Below are 24,038 nucleotides of genomic sequence, written 5' to 3' on the forward strand. Positions count from 1 at the left end.
TTCTTGGCTATGTAAATAGTGCTGCGATAAACATAGGGGTGCATCTGTCTTTTTCAAACTGGAGTGCTGCATTCTTAGGGTAAATTCCTAGGAGTGGAATTCCTGGGTCAAATGGTAAGTCTATTTTGAGCATTTTGAGGAACCTCCATACTGCTTTCCACAATGGTGGAACTAATTTACATTCCCACCAGCAGTGTAGGAGAGTTCCCCTTTCTCCACAACCTCGCCAACATTTGTTGTTGTTTGTCTTTTGGATGGTAGCCATCCTTACTGGTGTGAGGTGATATCTCATTGTGGTTGAATTTGCATTTCTCTGATAACTAGCGATGTGGAGCATCTTTTCATATGTCTGTTGGCCATCTGAATTTCTTCTTTGGAGAACTGTCTGTTCAGCTCCTCTGCCCATTTTTTAATTGGATTATTTGCTTCTTGTTTGTTAAGGTGCATGAGCTCTTTATATATTTTGGATGTCAAACCTTTATCGGATCTGTCATTTATGAATATATTCTCCCATACTGTAGGGTACCTTTTTGTTCTATTGATGGTGTCCTTTGCTGTACAGAAGCTTTTCAGCTTGATATAGTCCCACTTGTTCATTTTTGCTTTTGTTTTCCTTGCCTGGGGAGATATGTTCATGAAGAAGTCGCTCATGTTTATGTCCAAGAGATTTTTGCCTATAACTTTATCTAAGAGTTTTATGGTTCATGACTTACATTCAGGTCTTTGATCCATTTTGAATTTACTTTTGTGTATGGGGTTAGACAGTGATCCAGTTTCATTCTCTTACATGTGGCTGTCCAGTTTTGCCAGCACCATCTGTTGAAGAGACTGTCATTTCCCCATTGTATGTCCATGGCTCCTTTATCGAATATGAATTGACCATATATGTTTGGGTTAATGTCTGGAGTCTCTAATCTGTTCCACTGGTCTGTGGCTCTGTTCTTGTGCCAGTACCAAATTGTCTTGATTACTATGGCTTTGTAGTAGAGTTTGAAATTGGGGAGTGAGATCTCCCCCCACTTTATTCTTCTTTCTCAGGATTGCTTTAGCTATTCGGGGTCTTTGGTGTTTCCATATGAATTTTTGAACTATTTGTTCCAGTTCGTTGAAGAATGTTGTTGGTAACTTGATAGGGACTGCATCAAATCTGTATATTGCTTTGGTCAGGATGGCCATTTTGATGATATCCATTCTTCCTAGCCAAGAGCATGAGATGAGTTTCCATTTGCTAGTGTCCTCTTTAATTTCTCTTAAGAGTATCTTATAGTTTTCAGGGTATAGGTCTTTCACTTCTTTGGTTAGGTTTATTCCTAGGTATTTTATTCTTTTTGATGCAATTGTGAATAGAATTGTTTTCCTGATTTCTCTTTCTATTAGTTCACTGTTAGTGTATAGGAAAGCCACAGAATTCTGTCTGTTAATTTTGTATCCTGCAACTTTGCTGAATTCCTATATTAGTTCTAGTAGTTTTGGAGTGGAGTCTTTAGGGTTTTTTTATGTACAATATCATGTCATCTGCAAATAGTGACAGTTTGACTTCTTCTTTACCAATCTGGATTCCTTGTATTTCTTTGTTTTGCGTAATTGCCATGGCTAGGACCTCCAGTACCATGTTAAATAACAGTGGGGAGAGTGGGCATCCCTGTCTTGTTCCCGATCTCAGAGGAAAAGCTTTCAGCTTCTCACTGTTCAGTATGATGTGGGTTTATCATATATGGCCTTTATTATGTTGAGGTACTTACCCTCTATACCCATTTTGTTGAGAGGTTTTATCATGAATGGATGTTGAATTTTGTCAAATATTTTTTCAGCATCTATGGAGATGATCATGTGGTTTTTGTCTTTCTTTTTGTTTATGTGGTGGATGATGTTGATGGATTTCGAATGTTGTACCATCCTTGCATCCCTGGGATGAATCCTACTTGCTTGTGGTGTATGATCCTTTTGATATACTTTTGAATTTGGTTTGCTACTATTTTATTGAGTATTTTTGCATCTACATTCATCAGGGATATTGGTCTGTAATTTTCTTTTTTGGTGAGGTCTTTGCCTGGTTTTGGTATTAGGGTGATGTTGGCTTCATAGAAAGAGTTTGGGAGTATTCCCTGCTCTTCTCTTTTTTGGAAAACTTTAAGGAGAATGGGTATTATGTCTTCTCTGTATATCTAATAAAATTCCGAGGTAAATCCATCTGGCCCGAGGATTTTTTTCTTGGGTAGCTTTTGATTACCACTTCAATTTCTTTGCTGTTAATTGGTTTGTTTAGATTTTGTGTTTCTTCCTTGGTCAGTCTTGGAAGGTTGTATTTTTCTAGGAAGTTGTCCATTTCTCCTAGGTTTTCCAGCTTCTTAGCATATAGGTTTTCATGGTAGTCTCTAATAATTCTTTGTATTTCTGTTGGGTCCATCGTGATGTTTCCTTTCTTGTTTCTGATTCTGTTGATGTGTGTTGATTCTCTTTTTCTCTTAGTAAGTCTGGTTAGAGGCTTATCTATTTTGTTTACTTTCTCAAAGAACCACCTCTTGGCTTCATTGATTTTTTTCTATTGTTTTATTCTTCTCAATTTTGTTGATTTCTTCTCTGATCTTTATTATGTCCCTCCTTCTGCTGACCTTAGGCCTCATTTGTTCTTCTTTTTCCAATTTCGATAATTGTGACGTTAGACTATTCATTTGGGTTTGTTCTTCCTTCTTTAAATATACCTGGATCGCTATATACTTTCCTCTTAAGACTGCTTTCGCTGCGTCCCATAGAAGTTGGGGCTTTGTGTTGTTGTTGTCATTTATTTCCATATATTGCTGGATCTCCATTTTAATTTGGTCATTGATCCATTGACTATTTAGAAATGTGTTGTTAAGCCTCCATGTGTTTGTGAGCCTTTTTGCTTTCTTTGTACAATTTATTTCTAGTTTTATACCTTTGTGGTCTGAAAAGGTGGTTGGTAGAATTTCAGTCTTTTGTAATTTACTGAGGCTCTTTTTGTGGCCTAGTATGTGGTCTATTCTGGAGAATGTTCCATGTGCACTTGAGAAGAATGTGTATCCTATTGCTTTTGGATGTAGAGTTCTATAGATGTCTATTAGGTCCATCTGTTCTAGTGTGTTGTTCAGTGCCTCTGTGTCCTTACTTATTTTCTGTCTAATGGATCTGTCCTTTGGAGTGAATGGTGTGTCAAAGCTCTCCTAAAATGAATGCACTGCATTCTATTTCCTCCTTTAGTTCTGTTAGTATTTGTTTCACATATGCTGGTGCTCCTGTGTTGGGTGCATATATATTTATAATGGTTATATCCTCTTGTTGTACTGAGCCCTTTTTTCATTATGTAATGTTCTTCTTTGTCTCTTGTTACTTTCTTTGTTTTGAAGTCTATTTTGTCTGATACTAGGACTGCAACACCTGCTTTTTTCTCCCTACTGTTTGCATGAAATATCTTTTTCCATCCCTTGACTTTTAGTCTGTGCATGTCTTTGGGTTTGAGGTGAGTCTCTTGTAAGCAGCATATAGATGGGTCTTGTTTTTTTATCCATTCAGTGACTCTATGTCTTTTGACTGGTGCATTCAGTCCATTTACATTTAGGGTGATTATTGATAGGTATGTACTTATTGCCATTTCAGGCTTTAGATTCGTGGTTACCAAAGGTTCCAGGTTACTTTCCTTACTATCTAAGAGTCTAACTTAACTCACTTAGTATGCTGTTACAAACACAATCTAAAGGTTCTTTTCTATTTCTCCTCCTTTTTCTTCCTCCTTCATTCTTTATATTTTAGGTATCAAATTCTGTACTTTTTGTCTATCCCTTGATTGGCTTTGGGGGTAGTCAATTTAATTTTGTATTTGCCTCACAATTAGCACTCCACCCTCCCTACCGTGGTTTTACTATCTCTGATGACAGCTATCCAACCCTAGGAACACTTCCATCTATAGCAGTCCCTCAAATAGACTGCAGAGATGGTTTGTGGGAGGTAAACTCTTTCAGCTTTTGCTTATCTGGAAATTGTTTAATCCCTCCTTCAAATTTAAATGATAATCTTGCCAGATAAAGTAATCTTGGTTCCAGGCCCTTCTGCTTCATGGCATTACATACATCATGCCACTCCCTTCTGGCCTGTAAAGTTTCTGCTGAGAAGTCCGATATTAGCCTGATGGGCTTTCCTTTGTATGTGATCTTATTTCTGCCTCTGGCTACTTTTAATGGTCTGTCCTTATCCTTGATCTTTCCCATTTTAATTACTATGTGTCTTGGTGTTGTCTTCCTCGGGCTCCTTGTATTGGGAGATCTGTGGATCTCCATGGCCTGAGAGACAGTTTCCTTCCCCAGATTGGGGAAGTTTTCAGCAACTACCTCCTCAAAGACAGTTTCTACCCCTTTCTCTCTCTTATTCTTCTGGTATCCCTATAATGCGAATATTGTTCTGCTTGGATTGGTCACACAGTTCTCTCAATATTCTTTCATTCTTAGGGATCCTTTTATCTCTCTGTGCCTCAGCTTCTTTGTGTTCCTCTTCTCTAGTTTCTATTTCATTTATTGTCTCCTCCACCATATTCAACCTGCTTTTAATACCCTCCATTGTGCTCTTCAATGATTGGATCTCTGACCTGAATTCATTCCTGAGTTCTTGGATGTCTTTACGTACCTCCATTAGAATGTCGATGATTTTTATTTTGAACTCCCTTTCAGGAAGAGTCACGAGGTCCATATCATTTAAATCTTTCTCGGGAGTTGTATTAACAATTTTACTCTGGACAAGGTTCCTTTGGCTCTTCATGTTTGTATATGGTGCCCTCTAGTGTCCAGAAGCTGTAATCTCTGGAGTTGCTCAGCCCCTGAAGCAATGTCAGGGGTTGCAGGGGAGCGGTACTGGTGCCTTGGGGGAGGAAAGAGCTGTTCCCTGCCCGGCTGCTGTGCCTGTCTCCACTGCCTGAGCCAGTGGGCTGGTCACACAGGTATAAGTTTTTGTCCCAGAGCAGCTGTATATGGATCCCTGCTTTCCACAAGTGGCGGGAATCCCAGTCTCCCCAGGAACTGTGCCTGTATTAACTTTCCAACCTGGTAGTCATGAGAGTCTCATGAAAGCACCATGAAATGTAGGTTTGTGCTCCCAGCGCATATCTCCGGAGCTAGGAATTCAGCAGTCCCAAGCCTTCCACTCCCTCCCTGATCTGTTTCTCTTCCTCCCGCTGGTGAGCTGGGGTTGGGGAGGGGCTCAGGTCCTGTGGAGCCACGGCTCTGGTACGTTACCCCATTCGGTAAGGTCTGCTCTTTTCTCCAGGTGTGTGCAGTCTGACACTGCCCTCTTTCCTGTTGCTCTCTCAGGATTAGTTGCGCCAACTAAATTTTCTAATTGTATCCAGTTTTAGGAGGAAGCCTCTGTCTCTCCTCTCACGCCGCCATCTTTAATGCACTGAATAATCTTGCTCCCTTATCAAATATATATGCAAAGGTTTATTTCTGGGTTCTTGATTCTTTTCCACTGGTGTATCTTTCCTTTTCTATGCTGGGACTATACTGTATTGATTACCACAGATTTGTAACATTGTTTGAAATCAGAAAGTATAATATCTCCAGCTTTGTTTTCTTTCAGGATTGCTTTGGCTATTCTGGGTCTCTGTGCTCCCACATGAATTTTGGGATTATTTTTTCTTTTTATAGAGAAAGTGTCATTGGAATTTTGATAGGCTTGCACTGAATCTATAAATTGATTTGGGTAGTATGGACATTTTAACAATATTCTTCTTATTCATGAACATGGGATGTCTTTCCATTTATTTGTATCTTTTTCAATTTCTTTCATTGTTTTCTTATGTTTTGCAGTGTACAGATCTTTCATCTCCTTGGTTAAATTTATTCCCAAGTATTCTTTGTCTTTTGATGCTATTGCAAATGGGATTGTTTGTATTTCTTTTTCAGATGTTTAGTTCTGAATATAGAAATACAAGTGACTTCCACATGTTGATTTTGCATCCTACAATTTTACTGAATACATTTAGTAGTGCTAACTTTTTTTGTGGAGTGCTCAGAATATTCTTTATATGAGGTCACATTATCTACAAATAAAAGTTACTTCTTCCTTTCTAGTTCAGATGCCTTTTATTTCTTTTTCTTGCCTAATTATTCTGGCTAGGACTTCCAGTATTATGTTGAATAGGAGTGGTAAAAATGGCCACTCTAGTCTTGTTCCTGACCTTAGAGGAAAAGCTTTCAACTTTCCACTGTTGAGTATGTTGTTGTGTGTGGGCTTGAATGACAGTTCCTTGAAGTTCTCTATGATTATGGGGCAGGTTCACACTGGGGCTTGGTGCTACTGGAAACTATAGTATTGGGGTAAACAGGAATGAGTCTATTACTCTGTTTCATTCTGATCTTCTGCAAGACCAAAGGGCAGAACCCCATGATCAGCTGGAATCAAGGACATTAGTTAAGTCCCTGCTGTAATGAGGGGCAGCCTGGGACCCAGTGCTTTGCCATGTAGCCAACAACCTGATTGGAGGACTAAGAAAAGGGAAAGCACAAAGTTGTCTGTCCATCAGGATGAAGCATGTGGGACCAAGTTTAAAGACATAGCATTAAAGCAAAGGAGAGAGTCAGACATGTCCCTGTAAAGGACTTCATACCTCTTGGCCTGGCCTCTGTGCTGAGGCAGTGCTAGTACCAGCCCATCCTTCTCCTGGCTTAGTTGTTTGGTGGTGGGGATGGATAGGCCCTTACTGATCTGGAATTTCACATGGCAGTTCTTGGTGACTTGCTGCCCTTTCTCCCCTGCTCATTGGCCCCTGAGGCTGTGGAATAGGCTGTTTTGTTGTTGCTGTTTGCCAACACCCAGTATTAATTTACTCACAAGTATCTCAAACCCTTCTCCAAGCTGAGGACATAGAAGCTCACACAGAGGCACAGAGGTTGTCTCAACATTCTGAAATAAGTGAATTTCAGAACTCCTAAAAGGTTAGTCAAAAATATAGCCCTCTTAATAACAGTGATAAAGATGCTTGTTGGAGCTTCAGATGTATATTTAAATAAACAATTAAGAAAAAGAAAGTTCCTTGTTTGAAAGATGTTACTTCCTAGCAACAGAGGGCCCAGTCATTGTGTGACTTCTGGGGCAGCAAAGGTGATTAAGACACAATGGCTGTCCACCACCAGGTCTCTGACTGGGTCAGGTGGGTGGCACTGATACAGGTCAAGGGGAGAGTGCAGGGAGAGGGATCTGGAACAGCTGAAGAGTTGCCCCATTCTGCAGGCCAGGGTGGCACATGGAATGGAGCATCTCTGAACTGAGTCATGCATAACAAGCAGCAGCAGCATGTGCCATTTCACACCATCCCCAAACAGAAGTGGCAGGACCTTTGAGGCAAGGCCTGGGGTGTAAATGAGCGAGCCATTGGCACATTCAGGCTGAGCATCAAGTGAGCTGACATTCTGGTCCTGGGATGGAGAGGCTGGTGCGAGTGTGACCTGGGCGGCTCACTGGCATGAGCCTTGTAAGTCCTGTATGCAGGCCTAACCTTCCACTTTCCCTGCAGTTACGGCGCCATGGCTGAGCATGTTGGTGCCAGGAGGATCATTCTGGAGTCAGTGCTGAGAGGGTGGCCCTTTAGAAGGCTCCAGTAACCATCACCGTGAAGACTTATGATCCAGCGGGGCTGTGGGGTGGTGGCAGTGAATGTGTATGGCGTCAGTGAAACCTGAGATAGTTTTATTGGGAGAAAACTGGAGGTGGAGTCAAGGATGACCCCAGGGCTCCAGCTTGTGCACTGGGAAGATCAGATGCCATTAGTGTTGATGGCCACGCAGAGCCCTGAGGAGTTCCAGTTGCAGTTGGCTCTGTGCTCCTCCATCCCAAATGCCTATTTTCATTGCTGGATTCCCTCCAGATCCCCTTTGGGGTGGGTATTCTGTGTGCTATCCCCGTTGCCTTTCACTCACAGCTCAAGAATGCCTCCTCCAGCTGTCTCGTGGGTCAAGCACCAGCTGAACTGCTGCAGAGATTCAGGAAACAAAGATCTTGAGGCCTAATTTCTTTTACATATTAAATGCACGTTTTTCTGCCTTATGTCAGCTTTAAGCAGTCACTAAGGGCAATCAGGTTCCATAATGTAGTCTTCAGCTAAATGCAAAGATCATATTATTGAAACAAGATCTTTCTAGCTGATTCTACTCCAAATGTGTGCTTTAGTGCCTGTAAAATCTATTTAAGGCCTCCTGGTTTCCCCCTTTCTATTCCTCCGTCCACCAGAACAATTAGAAGCAACTTGTAAAATGAGCAAACTGTTAAGAAATGGAGAAGATATTAAACATTTGTTTATTTATGTGACTATTATTAAAAATTATCAAGATCAATTTCAGGAGCATAGAGTTCAAATGGACGTTAAATGGCCAAAGAGAATGCCTTATTCAACAATCATTTTCTATTCTGAAAGGCCAAGTAATGAAAAGCAGACCCTTGATTTGACAGAAGGGGAAGAGGAGGAGAAATTAGGAAGTAATATATTCAATTATAGGAGCCCTTTGCCAAGACCATATTGATTTCATGTTCTGACAATTTCATTTAAGCCTGAGCAGGGAAAAGATTCAGAAACAGGTCACATCAAACGTATGGCGCTCCATGTCTGGAGCTCTTGTGTGTGCGACACATAGTCAGGCCTGTGCTAGGCAGGACCTCTGTCTTTGGAGTCTGTTTGCATTGCCAGGACCCAGGCCAAAGCCTGGAGGACAGCAGAAGGAGAAGAGGCTGCAGAGACCCTGGCCTGTAACTGCTGTGCAGCGAGAGGCTGGCCAGGAGCCCTCATACCCTTCTTGCATTTACCCTTCTCTACTGAGCTCCTTCTCGCTGTTTCTCCAGTTTCTTTTCCACTCACTTCCCATGTGTTCACGTCTACAGTCACCACCCCTCTGCATGCAGGGGTTGCTGTACTGGACACAGTCCTGCCCTGGTCAGAGCGACGCTTGCACTGTGGCATGGCCAGGGCTTCCATGGATGGTGTGCCTGCCTGGTGGAAGCCCAGAGGGGGAGACCTCAGCCACACAAGGGAGGACAGTAGCTGTTGGGAGGCTTCCCAAAACCAGGAGGAGGCAGCTGGGTGGAGGAGGTGGAGGGCAGGTGGAAAGAGCTGCACGTGCTAGCTTCTGAAGCCAGAAGGGTTGTGATCTGGACTGGGCACACGTGTGCACACTCTTGTGTGGCTTTGAATGCACATTCAAACAGAACCTGCACCCAGCCTGCACTATTGGGGAAGATGACATCTCTACAGCTGTGGCCCAGGCTGTCTGCAGGGGAGGCCCCTGGGTGAACAACGAGGCCTGGGTAGGGTGGCCTCTGTGCTGAAACAGCCATGCTGAGCAAGCTTGGTAGGGGACTGGGGACGAGAAGGGCCAGCAGGAGCTGCCTGGCAGGTAATGCTCTCTGGAGCCAGATACATCTGTGTTCCAGTGTGTGGTCAGGGGACGGTTACTAGATTTTTCTGAGACTCACTGTGTAGTCAGAATGTTATCCTTACACAGGGTCAGGTCAGGTGCTGGAAGGCACACGGATGGCTCAGGAAGCCCAACTTACTGGAGCCTTCATACTGTAACGCTGTTCATCAGTGTGTCATGTTCCTCTGGGAAAATGTGCTGTGTGAGTCCCAGCCTTGCGTGCTGGAGACTCAGTTCCCCCGACAAGGGCTGTTCCACCCACTCCACCTGCAGTGCCACCACCTGCCACATTATGAGGGAAAGGGACATTCTGGGCCAGTGGGGCCTAGTGCAAAGCTGGGGATAGGCAATGGTCTGAGGAGGGGCGGGCACAGAAGACAAAGGGCCCTGGGCTTAAACACACCCAGGCTCTAAGACCAGACATGAGTCCCACAGCTGGCCTCTCCCTTCAGGCCCCCAAAGCCAGGACACTGCCCTCTCCGGGGCACTTTGAACATATTTACTTTTCCTCCTGGAAAACAAGCCGGAACAGTAGATCTAAAGGTGTCCTCTGTGTTCCTTCTCCCTGGAGGTATCAGGATGCTGAATGAGATTTGGTTCTCTGACTGTTCTATAACCACAGCTCAGGTTCAAAGGACAAAGGTGCAGAGAATCCCGTATTCCCTGTTCAGAAAGCCACCAGTGAGCTGCCTGCTGTTGGCCCCAGCCACCCTGCTTCTGTGAGCCCCTAGGGAGGATGGACCAGCACCTGCCCTCAGGGCAGGAAGAGGGTGGCAGCTTTTGGAGAAGGCCATTCAGGAAGAGAGGCTGCTGGTGGGGAGGAGAGGGGTGTTCTTACCAAAGCCAAGCAGAGGAAACCAAGTTCAACTGGAAAAAAACACCTAAAGAGAAAAGGGAGAAATAATTTGGTGAGCAAACATAGAAGAGTGAAAGAGGAAGCAGTTGATTAGCTCAGGAAAAAGGACAAAGCGGAAATAAAAATATGAAAGGACAGAAAAATAAGTAAAAAACCAAGCCTATGAAAATAGCAAATACACAGAATGGCAGAAAGACACAGATAGATTAAAAATATAGAAGAATGAAGAAGCACTTGAATAAGGTTAGAAGCAAAGAGAGACAGAAAGAACTCATCTAAGGCAGAGGGATATACAAAATTTTTTAAAAGATAAACATGAAAGTACAATGTATAAAAATATATAAAGATCCCCCCGTCCCAACGCACACATGCACACACCAGCCAGTCAAACAGGACGAGACAGGAAGGCAGAGCTGTAGGCTGAGCAGGGGCGGGTGGCCCCTTCCTGGCCCTGAGGAAACAGGCATACGGAGGAGCTGGTGTGGATGCTGGAGTAAGATGGTGCCACGCTCTGCCTATACCACAGCATGCGGGCAGGACCCACAGAGACCGCTAGGCTCCCTGCCTCCCAGCCTGGGCTGAGTGGGAGCACAGCACAAGGGAGGTGAGGCCAGGTGAGCATCTGCCCAAGGGTTGCCAAGCCTGGGGCAGCCAGGTTACCTGCTGGGCAAGTGAAGGGCTTATTCCATTCTACAAGCCTAGGAGCTAGGAGAAGCTATTCTGAGGGGGAAAGGCAGAGAGTAAGGAAAAGTCATTGTTTGACCTGCTTTTACTTCTCTCTAAAGGTTGTACAAAGAACTGCACGCTGTATTGTACTCTGTATTGATGGCATAATGAAAGACACGCTGCACCTAAGACATATCACAGGATGATATCCAAGCACAGCATGGTTCTTTCACCTGCTAGGCATCGGCATGGTGGTGGGTCAGGACTGAGCTCCTCTTTCCTTCCGATCCTCCCTCTGCCCGCAGTGAGACTAGAAGGGAGAGGGCAGACTTAAGCGTGAGCACAGGAAACGGATTCACAGGACACAGCAGATGGAGTTGGGGCTGAGCACAAAGGGAGGAGCTGCTTAAATGCTCCGAAGCCAGGAGTCCAGCATGTGCAGAAGGTGCTCTGGATCCATGACTGCAGGGTCCCAGATCTTGCTCTCCTTCCCTGCACTCCAGGTACCCGTGTTAGCAAGAGGGTCTTTGCAGATATAATCAAGTTACGATGAGGTCATCCTGGAGCAGGGAGCCCTAATCCAGTATGACTGGCGTCCTTTTAAGAAGAGAGACAGAGGAGAATGCTTTGTGACGATGGAAATAAGTACAGGAGGGAAGCCCCTAAGAGCCAAGGAATGGCAGAGATTGCTGGCCACCACCAGACACTGGAAGAGGCAAGGAAGGACCATTCCCTAGAGCCTTTGGAGGGAGCATGGCTCTGCCAACACCTTGATTTTGGACTTCCAGCCTCTAGAGAAGGAGAGTTGAGACCTGTCACCAAGATTGTGGTAATTTGTTACAACAGCCCTAGGCAGCTCATATAACTCCTTAGTGCAGCTTTGACCTGTTCTTAAATTCATCAGACAGCTAGATTCTAAGCAAGACAAAGAGTAGAAACTCAAACATCCATTTACCCAGGTATCCACCATGTGGTTTTAATCCTCCCAATCATTGCCCAAATGCCAGCTAAGGCTTTTTTTCTTTATCAGGAAAACAATAGCTTTCCCAGACACACCATCCTGTAGACATCTGCCTACTCTCATTGCCATGGGGGTTACATGTCTGACCCTAACTGCAAGAGAGTCTGGGGAGGTGAGCATTTTAAAAAATCAGCTTTATTGTATGTATACTACACATACATGTAATTTACACGAAGTTCCTTTGCAGTCAATACCTACCCCCCATTCTGCTCCTGTAAAACACTGATTTTTCTTTTGCTGTAGGGTGGCCTTAAAGACTTTTGTTTCTGGCTCTGTCACTTGAAATGTTTCTGAGATCCATCCAAATTGTTGCATGGGGTGATAGTTTATTCCTTTTCATTGTGGAGCAGTGTTCCTTTTTATGGGTGTACTATAATTTGTCATCCATTAACCAGTTGGTGATATATGGATTGATTCCAGTTCTGGCTTTTATGAATAAAGCTCCTATGCACATTCTCACACAAGCCTTTGCATGGACATGTTTTTATTTTTCTTGTGTAGGTATGTATGACTGGCTGTGTGGTATGTGTTTGACTTCATAAGAAACCACCAAATGGCTCCCAAAGTGGCCATACCAATTTGCATCACCACCAGCAGTGACTTCTGGTCACCCTGCATCCTCGCCAATGCTTGGTACTACCGGTCCTCCTCATGTCAGCCATTGTAGTGGATGTATGGTGTAATCTTATGGACTGGTAATTTGCCTTTCTCAAGTCTTTTTCATGGTGTATTTGCCATTCACTTATCTTCTTTAGCAAAGTGCCCTTTCACCTTTTTTGCCCACTTGTAAACTGGATTTCATTTTCTTAACTATTAACTTGTAAGATGTCTTTATAAATCCTATGTGGACATTCTTTATTCTATATGTGATTTGCACGTATTTTCTTCTAATCCACTACCTGCCTTTTCATTTTCTTAACATTGTTTTTAAGGAGCAGGATTTTAACTTTGATGTATTTCAATCCTTTTGTGTCTTATCTCATGAAATCTTTTCATAACCCAATGTCACTAGGATTTTCTACCATGGTTTCTTCTACAGGGTTTGTAGATTTAGCTCTGACATTTAGGTTTATGACCTCTTGTGAGTTAACTTTTGTATATAGTGTTTTTACACTCAGTTTTACAATCAGTATGTTAAAAAGACTGTATTTTCCCTGTTCAACTACCTGGATATCTTTGCCGAAAATCAGTTGACAGTGCATGTGTGGCTCTATTTCCGGACTCTGTTTTTTTCCTCTCACCTATGTTTCTATCCTTATCCCAATACCACACTGTTGTGCTTACTATAGCTTAATATTAAGTCTTGAATCAGTGTGATCTTCCAGCTTTTCTTTTTCTCGAAGTTGTTTTGACTCTTCTACATCCTCTGTACTTTCGTGTAAGTTTTACAATCAGTTTGTCAATTTCTGCAGAAAGAAGTCTGCTGAGATTTTGACTGGCATTGTGTTGCATTTCCAGATCGATGTGAGAAGCACCATTTTAGCATCGAGTTTTCTGACCTATTAGCCCAGTACAGGTTCAGGATCTCCTTTTAGATTTCCTTCTGCGATGCCTTTAGTTTTCATGTACAAATATTGCATGTCATTTGTAAAGTATGTTTATGAGCATTGCATATTTTTAATGTTATTTCAGTGCCATTTTAAATTCAAGTTCCAATTGTTTATTGCTAGAATATAGAAACAATTGATTTTTGTGTAGCAAAAATCATGCATCTTGTGACTTTGCTTAATTTGCTCATTAGTTCTAATAGATTTATCATAAATATTCCTTAGGAAATTTACATAGAAAATCATGTCTTTTGGATGAATACAATTTTATGTGTTCCTTCCTGATCTCTACACCTTTAATTTCTTTATCATGCCCTCTCGCCCTGGTGGAACCTCCAATACAGTGTCGAATGGAAACGATGATAATGGACGTCCTCATCTTCTTCCTGATAACAGGAGCAAAACGCTCAGTCTTTTATTATTGACTATGATATTAGCTGAGGTTTTCTCATAGATCCTCTATAGAGAGGTAAGTATTTTTAACTGGCTGTAATGCTGCCCAAAGCTATTTGGGTTTTTTTCTAGGAAAGAAAAGAGGGAATGCATATGGGCATGTGCTGAAGGGAGGCCAGCAGAGTTTGTTTCAGGAGTTCAGCTCTAGCTTAGCTGTATGATGACTTATTAGGAAATAGACATTTGTGCCATTAGAGGCTTTCAGGGTGGGGTGTGGTTCACCTTAAACATGACCACGTGTGACAATGCATCTTCATTAACTATGTATTTGGGAGGGACAGGTTTTGCCGGGAACTAACTCCCCATTAGTCCATGGGGAGGCAGTGTAGTCTGTGGTTAGGAACGTGGGCTCAGAAACCCATGTGCCCAGTCTGAACCCAGCTCTGCAACCTTGGGCAAGTTCCTCACCTTTCTGTGTCACAGTTTTCCAGGTGCAAAGTAAAGGTATCAAGATAATCAGTACCACTTACCTCCAGGGTTTCTGAAGAACTAAAAGAGCAAATACAATAGAGGGCTTAAAACTGTCTGCTGTCTGGTGCATTTTAAGAAGGGTTCAGTCTGCATAAGGCTAATTGCTTATAAGTTTTCAGTAGCAGGTATACAGCTTGAAGGAAAGAGCAACCATTCCATTTAAAAAGTTCTCTCTCCCAGAATGTGCTATTAAGGTTTTGTAAGGCAGAGGGCTAAGATATTTTATTTCTGTTGTTTTGCAAAGCCGTTTCTGCAATGAGCACATGGTAAACTCCCGTGCATTGCATGGGCAGCTATCAGCGGGATTTGTGGGCAGTGACACTGTGGAGTAACAGCCTGCGCTTGCAGGCAGAACCAGACTTTGACCTTCTGATCTGCTCATTGACCACCAGATAGTGGGATGGAGTGTGACCCACACACTGCTCCTAGTCTGCCTACCCTGGATGTGTGGACCACTGTGCAGGCCCCAGTTGGCTTCAATTATTTCCTGCCAGTAAACTCTGCTTTGAGGGGATAGAGGATTCTCAGTCAGTCGTTTTCCAGAGTATCTGCCCTTGTAAAGCTGCCTTTCTAGTCACATGTTCCAAGTCTTGGGTGCCATCCTTTGGTGGTTGGGGGTGAGTCATGCCAGCCCTCTTGTCTGGAGGTGGGGGACATGGGACACCTGCCAGCAGGGACGAGGTTACACTGAGCCTGATGGAGCAAGTACTGAAGCAAAGACAGTGACAAATCTTTGGAGTTTGCAGGCAGGCCTTCAACGGGCCTGTCCCATACCTTGACCTTGCTTTTTCCTTTTGCTTTGGACTTTCTGAGGGGTGCAGTCACAGCAAGTTTTGAATATGTTCCTCTGCAAGGCTTTCCTGTCTAGAGCCCCTTCTTGAGGCTGGGTCTACGTTGTCCAGACAGTTGTCTGTCCTTGTTTTTTTCTAGATCAGGCCAGTGAAAGACTTACTCTACACATTGAGTTTAAAAAATGTTTAAAGTGCCCTAGAATCTACTTGGACATATCTGCCCACTATTTTGCTCTTCCCTTCTCCTTCCCATGCAGTGGGGGACAGCCGATGCTTGTTTGGGAAAGCCTGTCCACCAGGCCCTGGGCTGAATTTCCTGGCATTTTCCTCTACAGTGTGCTGGGTAGAGTTTTGGGACCAAAGTATTTGGGCGACTCATGTCCTTGCCTCTGCCAGGGGTGTTCTGCAAGCTGCTGCTTCAGTGTTGGGTACCACCACCACATCTTCTCAGCTGTAATTGTGACACCAGTACAGAGAAATATTGATTCAGGGAATGAGACAGACATTATCCCCTCCCTTGACTGTCACGAGATACCCCACTGAAGTGGGGGCTCTGCAGTGCCCATGACATAGTCCTCCACACTGTGCCTGTTGCCCCAGGTAATCATGCTAAATTATACATGGGCAGAGGCTTTCTGCAGTTCTGTTTTTCCACTGGAGCACAAAGCGCTCTGTTGCAGGAGGGATTTTACAAAGCGTGTCTTCCCAGCGCTGCAGGAGCTGTGGAGGTGGGGGAGGCAGGCTGCCTTCCAGCCACGGGGCTCCGGGTGTGTCTGTAAAACAAATGGGAAGCAGATACATACAGCCTAACTTTCTATGTGAGGGTAGTTTCTTTGGGCAAAGAAAACTGCTATAAACTTAAATATCAAGCTGTTAAGTTTTTGAAACAAAGAAAGGCAAGAAGTGCCAAATTTAACCGTCTTCTCCGGTCAGATAAGAACCTGCCTTTATTTAGCTCCACCTCAATGACTCTAACTCCCAGCTTTGTGATTAGGCATCTTTCTCTTGTCCGTGTAGTTTTCTCACTCTTGTCTTATTCCAGTTATAACGCCTCCCTTCCCTCCAACTAAAAAACAAAACAAAGCAAAAAAACTCCTTTCCCTGCAGTGATGGAGAGACCATCCCACATGGAGGAGACCTGCAAAACCTATTTGTTAGTTAAAGAAATGCCATAAACGTACCATGGGTCCAGTTTCCATGCTTATATTAATTCCTCACACATATCAGACATAACACTACCAAACGCCCATCCTGGGGATGTCACAGGAGTTCAGGAAACAATCCGAACACAAAAGGCGGTAGCCATCCGATTACCAGGGGAGGAAGGAGGGAGGGAAGTTGGGCTGGTTTTGTTGCAGATTAGACTTAAGTAGCTAGTTCTGGTATTTAGAACTCTTCAGGCGATCAGTGGCCCAGCTAAAACAGTCTCACCTTATCTGTGCATAAGCTTTCCCCTTCAAATGGTTTCTTGAACTCCTGTTCTGTCTCAAGAATCGGCAGCTGACAGTGGCCATGTTTGATATGTATGAGAAATTAACATAAACATATAACCTGGGCTCACAGAATGTTCGTGGCATTTCTTCATCAATCAAATAGCTTTTGCGGGTCAGAGGCGCCAGCCTTGTGACCTACCATGAGGGTGTGCTGACCACATGCCTGTTTGCCCTCTGCCTTGCACTAAGTTCGATACTCTCAGAATATTATCAGTGGTTATTTTTCTTCTGTCAATTTGACAGGCGGTGACCAAGAAGGAGGACTTTTTCAGTGCCTGGAATGCATGTCTTCACCATGTCACCTCCCTGCCTCTGGCACACATCCACAGAGGTCAGTGGCTCTTGTAGAATATTCTTAACTGAGTGACTCAGAGGGCTGTAGGTTATGTGGGAACAAGACCCTGCCAAGAAAGGGCTGTCCCCACAGCAGTTTGAGCCTTTGGGTGGAAGTTAGGGCCCCAAATAACTGCCAGCTTGTTAGACAACACACATGAACCCTGGGAACAGCGCACTTCACACAACCCGACGGTCGCCAACAGCCCTCGACAGGAGCCAGCTGGCTGGTGGCGGGCGCCTCAGCAGGGGTCCTCTGCCCAGCGATGACTGCCTTTCCCAACTAAACAAATGGGAGGATGCATGCCCAGATGGGGGGACAGTGATTTAGCAGGATTACTGCCTGAAGAATTTCAAGTATCAGAACTAACTACTTAAACCTAATCCCCAATTGGCAAGAACTGGTTCATCCTTGAAAAGCTGCAGTTCTCCACCAGAGGTGACTGTGCCCACCAGGGACATTCAGTGGTGTCTGGAGACACTTTTGCCCCAACTGAGTAGGAGTGCTAGCGGGTCCAGGCCAGGATGTCGTAACCTCCGTGCAGTGCTCGGACAGCTCGCACAATGAAGTCATCCTGCCCAGAGTGTCCCGCAGTGCTGAGGGCGGGAAACCTTGAATGTCCACTTTGGCCTCAGTAGACCAATATCACAAGATAAAATGAAACATTGAAAAGAAGATGGCATCCATGAAGATGTGGCAGATTTTTCTTGAAATTATTGTTTAACCTCAAGAATTAGTTGATTCATCATGGTGCCCTTATGCCGTGGAAGGAAATTAACAGAGAAAGGGACTCACTATGCTTGTTGGCTGTGTGGCAGTTTCCATCCCACTGGGCAACTGCTGGCCCTGGGAAAGCAGGGCTGGGTTTGGTCACCACCGCAGCTCTGGGGCCTGCTTCCCAGTCCCAGTGTGTCCCCAGCTGCCATCCTGTGGGGTGGAATTTCATGATGGGCTCTCTTCAAATTCAGGCCAGCAAGCCAGGAATGTCTGCGTCCCACCCGCACTCCCGGCCAGCCCACCACTCTCCTTCCTCAACCAGGTGGTTCCAGAAGAGCAACAGGCCATGTTATTAATCCCTGGGGGAAGGCCCAGGACCCTCCCTCTGAGATGACAAGGGCTGGATGGGAGAGAGTAGTTTAGGTGCAGACCCAGCCTGGCCTCTTCCTGTACTAGATGCAGCCCTGCGCTTGGACCATGGGGAGTCGCATGGCTCGGCTCAAGAGTCAGAACCGGAAAGTGAATGCCCGGGTGGCGGCACCATGAGTACAGGCTCCTCATGGGCTGGGGACGGGACATCCATAGGAGCACCATGCCCCGGGGTCAGCTCCTTCACAGTGAAGGAACCTGTCAGAACAACGGCCCGGATTCTCACTGGTTTCCACCTCCATGGAGCAGGGAAGGAGGAGCACGGATGGGGTGAGAGGGCTGAGAAAGGGCAGGAAGTCTCCTCCCCACAGGCCCATAAGGAACAAGATTGGGGTTCCCTGTTGCAGATCCAGAAATTGTAATGTGTCCATGTGCCTACCTCCTATGAGCCTCAGGGGAATTGATTCACCATAATTCAACTCAAACGTGACAGATACATAAGCCAGAATGCCAGTTTACTCATCACAGATCAAAACTCACCTGCTGAATCATCGTCTCTGTGGGAAATCTCTGTGTGGGATTCACTTATCGGCAGAAGGTTGCAGCAGTTGGGCTGTAGACAGCTCTTGGCAAGGGCTCTGAGCGTCCGTGCTGGCCTGCCTGCCACGGAGGCCGGAACCTGGCTCCTTCCTGGACCATCTTGGTGGGCTTAGCACCTGCCTTAGCCCCTAAGAAATGTACATAAACCACCCCTCTTCTGTTGGTGGGTTATTTTTTCTGATTTGTTGATCAGGCTGAAATGTATCTGGGTTACATTCTAGGCACCCTTATTAAAGGTGATTGTGTCCACTTTGTGTAGACTTTTATGGCTCCAGTCTTAGGGGTGCAGGGGCCCCAGCACCAGGCTCCTCCCTCTGTGCCCTGTGTACTGACCACAGATAGTGCCCTTCCCAGGACACGAGGATGAACCATGTGGAAACCCGGTGAAAGCTTCTGAATATTCATAGATGGGATTCAACTTGAAAGGGGGTGTCAAAACCTCACTGAAGTTGTGCCTTCACCTTAGAAACTCCAACCCTTTCAACTTGAGCCACTCATCCCCCAGCATAATTATTCTAGTATGAGGGCTGCAAACTCCAGCTCCACAGTTAGGTTGTCTGATTTCAGAGTCTACATTTACCCCTACCAGCTCTGTGACTGTAAGAGAGTTAATCAACCTCTCTAAGCTTTGCTCTCCTCTTCATTTACAAAATGTAGATGTGATATTTACCTTGTGAAGCTGTTGAGAAGACACTTGAAAGCCCTTGCCTTAGTGTCTGACCTAGAGTGTTCAATAAAATATTTTATTAGTGTTAACTATGACTCTACAAAAACCTTAGTCAGCAAACTGGAATAGTTAGACCCTTTTTCCTTAAGGGAAAACAAAAGAGAAAGATTAAAGAGGTTGGGTTTTGATATGCAAAGTAATAACACTAGGAAGAGATAGCAAGGTTTGATGTCACCGCAGCACAAAAATCTACATCGATCCTGAACCTTTTATTGGTTAATAACCACAATAGTGAAAGTGATTCATCTCAGGAACTTGGCCTCTGGTTCAGTGTCAGATGAAGAGGATTTGGCTGTATAAAGTAAAAGAAGAAAAATAATAAGAACTAGTTCAATGACAGCATTGAGAAATCCTAAGAACGTTTGAAATAGAGAACTCCATCCGTACAGAGGTGTGTGCAGATACGGGATGGGCCCTAATGGCAGGAGTCCCTGAGCACACGCTGCGCAGGAGAAATTTAGTCAGCATATCATTACATTCAGATAGCGTGCTGCCTCTCCGGCAGAGGTCTCTGGGGGGTGGGAGAGGAAATAGAGGGAGTCCATCTGTCTTTGGTGACTGAGCCCAGATGTTGCCTTTAGAGACTTTCCAAGAAAGAGCACAGGAGGGAAGAGAAGGATCAGTCTGTGAAGGCACGACCTTAACGTCACCCCAGATGAAAATGAACTCAGCATCGAGCCGTTTTTATTAGGAACAAATGGAAAAAGCCTTCTGGTATCAGTATCCGTGTGTCACCTGAAGACTCAGGAAAAACCATGCTTGAAATGAAAATGTTAAGGAGTCTCTAGTGGCTTCTGGAGTGGGAAGTAACATTACAGTGATAAATTGTTGTTTTTCTATGACACACGTTTTTATCTTGTCCTAGAAATAGCAGTTCTGAGGCATGGTGCTGTCTGAACCCCTAAGGGTGTACCAATTCCTAAACAAAAGAGAAACTAAGCACTTTTATTAAATAAATTACACCCACTGTTCCCCAGCTCTGTGCAAAATTGTCTCTTGGTTTTCTACTAGTTCTCATCATGCTACAGGAAGTCCCTCTTTCGGTTCTTAATAAAGAGACTAATAACTTAGAATGTTCACATTAAAAGCAGGTTGTAATTATAATGAGAATATATAAGTAGTGTGGATTTCTGCTTATCAGAGGATTAATTTCAGACTCCTTCGAGGGATGTTTTGTTTCCAAATGAGACTTCCTTTGTTAATAAAAATGTTCTCACATGTGTTATTACAGCACTGTATTTTATCGATGAGTGCATGTTCCAGTATTCTTCTAAAGATCAGCATTTTCCTCCCCATGGTTAGTGGGGCTAACCTGTAAACAAATGGCATCCACCTTGACTTAGTTTTAGCTTTGGCATGCTTCTTCTAGGAAATCAGGGAATATTCTTGCCACTTCCTTGAACATGTGCTGTGTTATGCAAGCTCAGAAAAATAAAATGCCCCAACTTCATCCACAAGTCCTGTGTGAGTTTAGGTGCTTGTCCCCTTACACTCAACCACAGGAGTCCCCCACAACCCTGAGCCCTACCAGCCTGAAGGGCAAATCTGATTTGCGGGGTCAAACCAGAAGTAGAAAGTCAAAACATCTCTGGATAACAGGTTTCTGCAGTGTTTGGCTAGGGCTGGAAGTGGAGGTTTGGTGGCGGGGCAGGAACAGTGAGCACCGTGACACTGTGGGGACACCTCTGTGCCTTCCCTTCCCATTGGCCCATCTGCTGGGTGGGACGGTCTTCAGAGCAGCCCCAACATGCCCAGAGTAGGTGGGCTGTGGAGGGAGGCGTTTGGGGACTGCTGCCCCTGCTGGCCACTCTCTTTGTCCAGCACCCATTAAACAGCAGATGGTAGAAGCCCTGGGGTTTGTCCAGAGAGCCGAGAAGGGGAAGGGGCAATTTGTCACCAGATCCCGTCGATAGCATATTGAGGTCCTAACTTTGAGGAAGAGAAGGAACTTCTCTGGCTATTCCCTCTGTCCTGGTCACATGGCTGAACCCCAGACCCAACTGTTCCTGGGAGCAAAAGGTGCCCTGGGGGCTGGGGGTCTCCATTCCAGAGAGGATGGTGGCCAGGATTCTTCTGCACGTTCTGCAGGACTCCCTGGGTCCCTGATGCCCGAGGTCTGGAGCACAAGGAGGTGGCCACTTGAGAGAGAAAAGTAATTTGACTGAACTGGGAGCACTGCAGCACATAAACCCATGGTGGGGTGGGCAACTTTGCCACCATGGAGTTGGATTTTGTGCCACACCAGCAAACAGACATGGGGAAAGGGAAAATTCTAAAAGGCAGACCGCCTGACCGCATAACATGCTCCCAGCCTTTGTCCTCCTGGGAAAGTGGGTGAGACATGTGGCTCCCTGGCTACAGGGAGTCCATGTGTGTGTCTAGGGAAAGCCTCTTCTCCGACGTGACGCCCCACCATCCTCATGCAGGGCCTTCTCCCCGGAAGCCTGGCCTTCTCCCCATGGCCACTTGGAGAACTGGAGGTCCGGGTCAGCCCCCAAGTGTGGTTTCCCCAGGAAGTGCCAGCAGCTGCCCTCACTAGAGGCCTGAGCCCCAGGGACCCTAGCCACCGAGAACCACAAGAGAAAGCCATCCTGAGAGAACTTTGCTAACTCACTGTCCTGGGAAGGAGGGGACAGTTTAGGAGAGAGTTTTACGGCAAATGACCTGAGCATTCTGTTACACTGGGAAGGAAAACCAAATCTAGCTTATGAGTGACATTCACTTTGTGGAGGACTGTTAGGAACAGAATTTAGCTGCTACACTTGACCCAGATGCCAATAAAATGTCACTCAGCTTTTTTAACCTATCGTAGATTCCAAATGTCAGGCGGAAAAATAGTGTATGGGCTGACTGTCAGGGTCACTGCAGTCTCCATCTAGTGAACATTTCCTGTCATTTCTCTGCTTTCCACAACAATCTCACAAGCCCGGCTGTGGATACTGAGGCTCAGAGCAGTGATCAATTGCCTAGGATCACATACAAGTAAGTTATGGAAGTAGGACTTTGCCCCAGGGCTGGCTAACCCCAAAGCTTTGCTCAGAAAGGCTTTTAAGGCATCCGATTGTGAGGGAAACCCTCCCACCCTGAGGCTTTGTTCCCGCAGATGAGCACTGGAGAACAGGAATTCCAGCTTTTTAGAACTCTCAGAGGTTTTTCTTTGTGTATTTAACACATACTTTCCTATATTAAACTTGGCCTATACTGCTGTTCACTACTCTTACTAGGTCTGTCTTTGAATTACGCTGCTTATTTTTCTGTCTCACAGACTTTCTGTGAAGATTAAATGAGAAAAGTGTAGAAGCACGAGAGCTTCATGATCCTGAGGAGAACTAACACATGGAGGGCTTAGCATATCATGTGCTGGGTTATGGAGGGAGCACCCATCAATCCCCCACCAAGGCGATGAGGAAGGGACCGCTATCTACCTGATTTCCATCTGAGTACGCTTGGCACAGAGAGGTTAAATAAGTTGCTCGGGGTCACACAGCAGAGGGAGGATTCAAATCCAGGTAGACTGCTGCCCTCTGCCCACCTTGTGGGGTCCGTAAGTACTTGTTGGACCTGAATCTGGTGGCCCAACATTACCAAAGAGGCAAGAAAAATAACCTCTCCCCACTTTTTAAATGTGTGGTTTTCCTTTTTTGATTGTTTTGTTTCAACTGCGTGATCGAAAAATATCATGTACTGTGTATAGCATGTGCTATAAAAACTTCATCTATGATCCATGCTGACTTCACAGCTTCTGGCACCTTAGTAGGTGCAAAATAAGGCTAATCAGTACCCAAGTTGGTAGGTGAAAGTAACACAAAAAGTAAGAAAGAAACAATTTGTGCTATGTATACGGTCCTGCCTATACTGGGAGCTTTTCAATAGGAATATGGTTAAGAATAAGACCTTCTAAAGTGTGGGTAAAAGCAGAAGCATGGGAAATCTTGTCTTGTTCAATTCTAGGTGTGATTTTATGTGAAAGTATGATCCACATCCCATATTATAAAGTGAAGTATCTTTGCAATGCACATGAACTTTTAAATTTAGGCTTTAAAGGACAACATGCTCTAGTCTCACAAAACATTTCACAAATAACCTTTGAGTTCATGTGAGCCACCCACACACAAACCAAAATGAACTACAGAAAAACATAGAAAAAGCAACTGTCTGTTGACAACTCGCTCTTCTGCTCTTCTTACAGCTGAGTTTTCTGTCTATAAATAATCTGTATGTTTCAAGTGTGACCATTTTTTTTCAAAAGGTGTCTTCTGGCATTTTCTCACTTAAATGTGTTTTAAAAATAAGAATTAAATGTGTAAATCATGGCAACTATTGAGGTTTTGGAGGGGAGATCTTTAATATATGTGCTTTTTCAGTCCAGATGAAGCATTAAGATGATGTATTCTTTCTCCAGTACATCAGTTTGTCTTTTATGCAGTCTGGAGTTTGATAAATCACCAGAGATAAAAATATCATTTTTAACCTATCGTAGGTCCCAAATGTCAGGAGGAAAAATAGTGCTGTATCTCCTCCTTGTGAATGTGCCTCTCTTTGCTTATGAGTTATGGGATTTTATTTGCAGAGAAAACATAATG

Source organism: Manis javanica, chromosome 1 (genome assembly GCF_040802235.1).
Source record: "Manis javanica isolate MJ-LG chromosome 1, MJ_LKY, whole genome shotgun sequence".
NCBI lineage: Eukaryota > Metazoa > Chordata > Mammalia > Pholidota > Manidae > Manis > Manis javanica.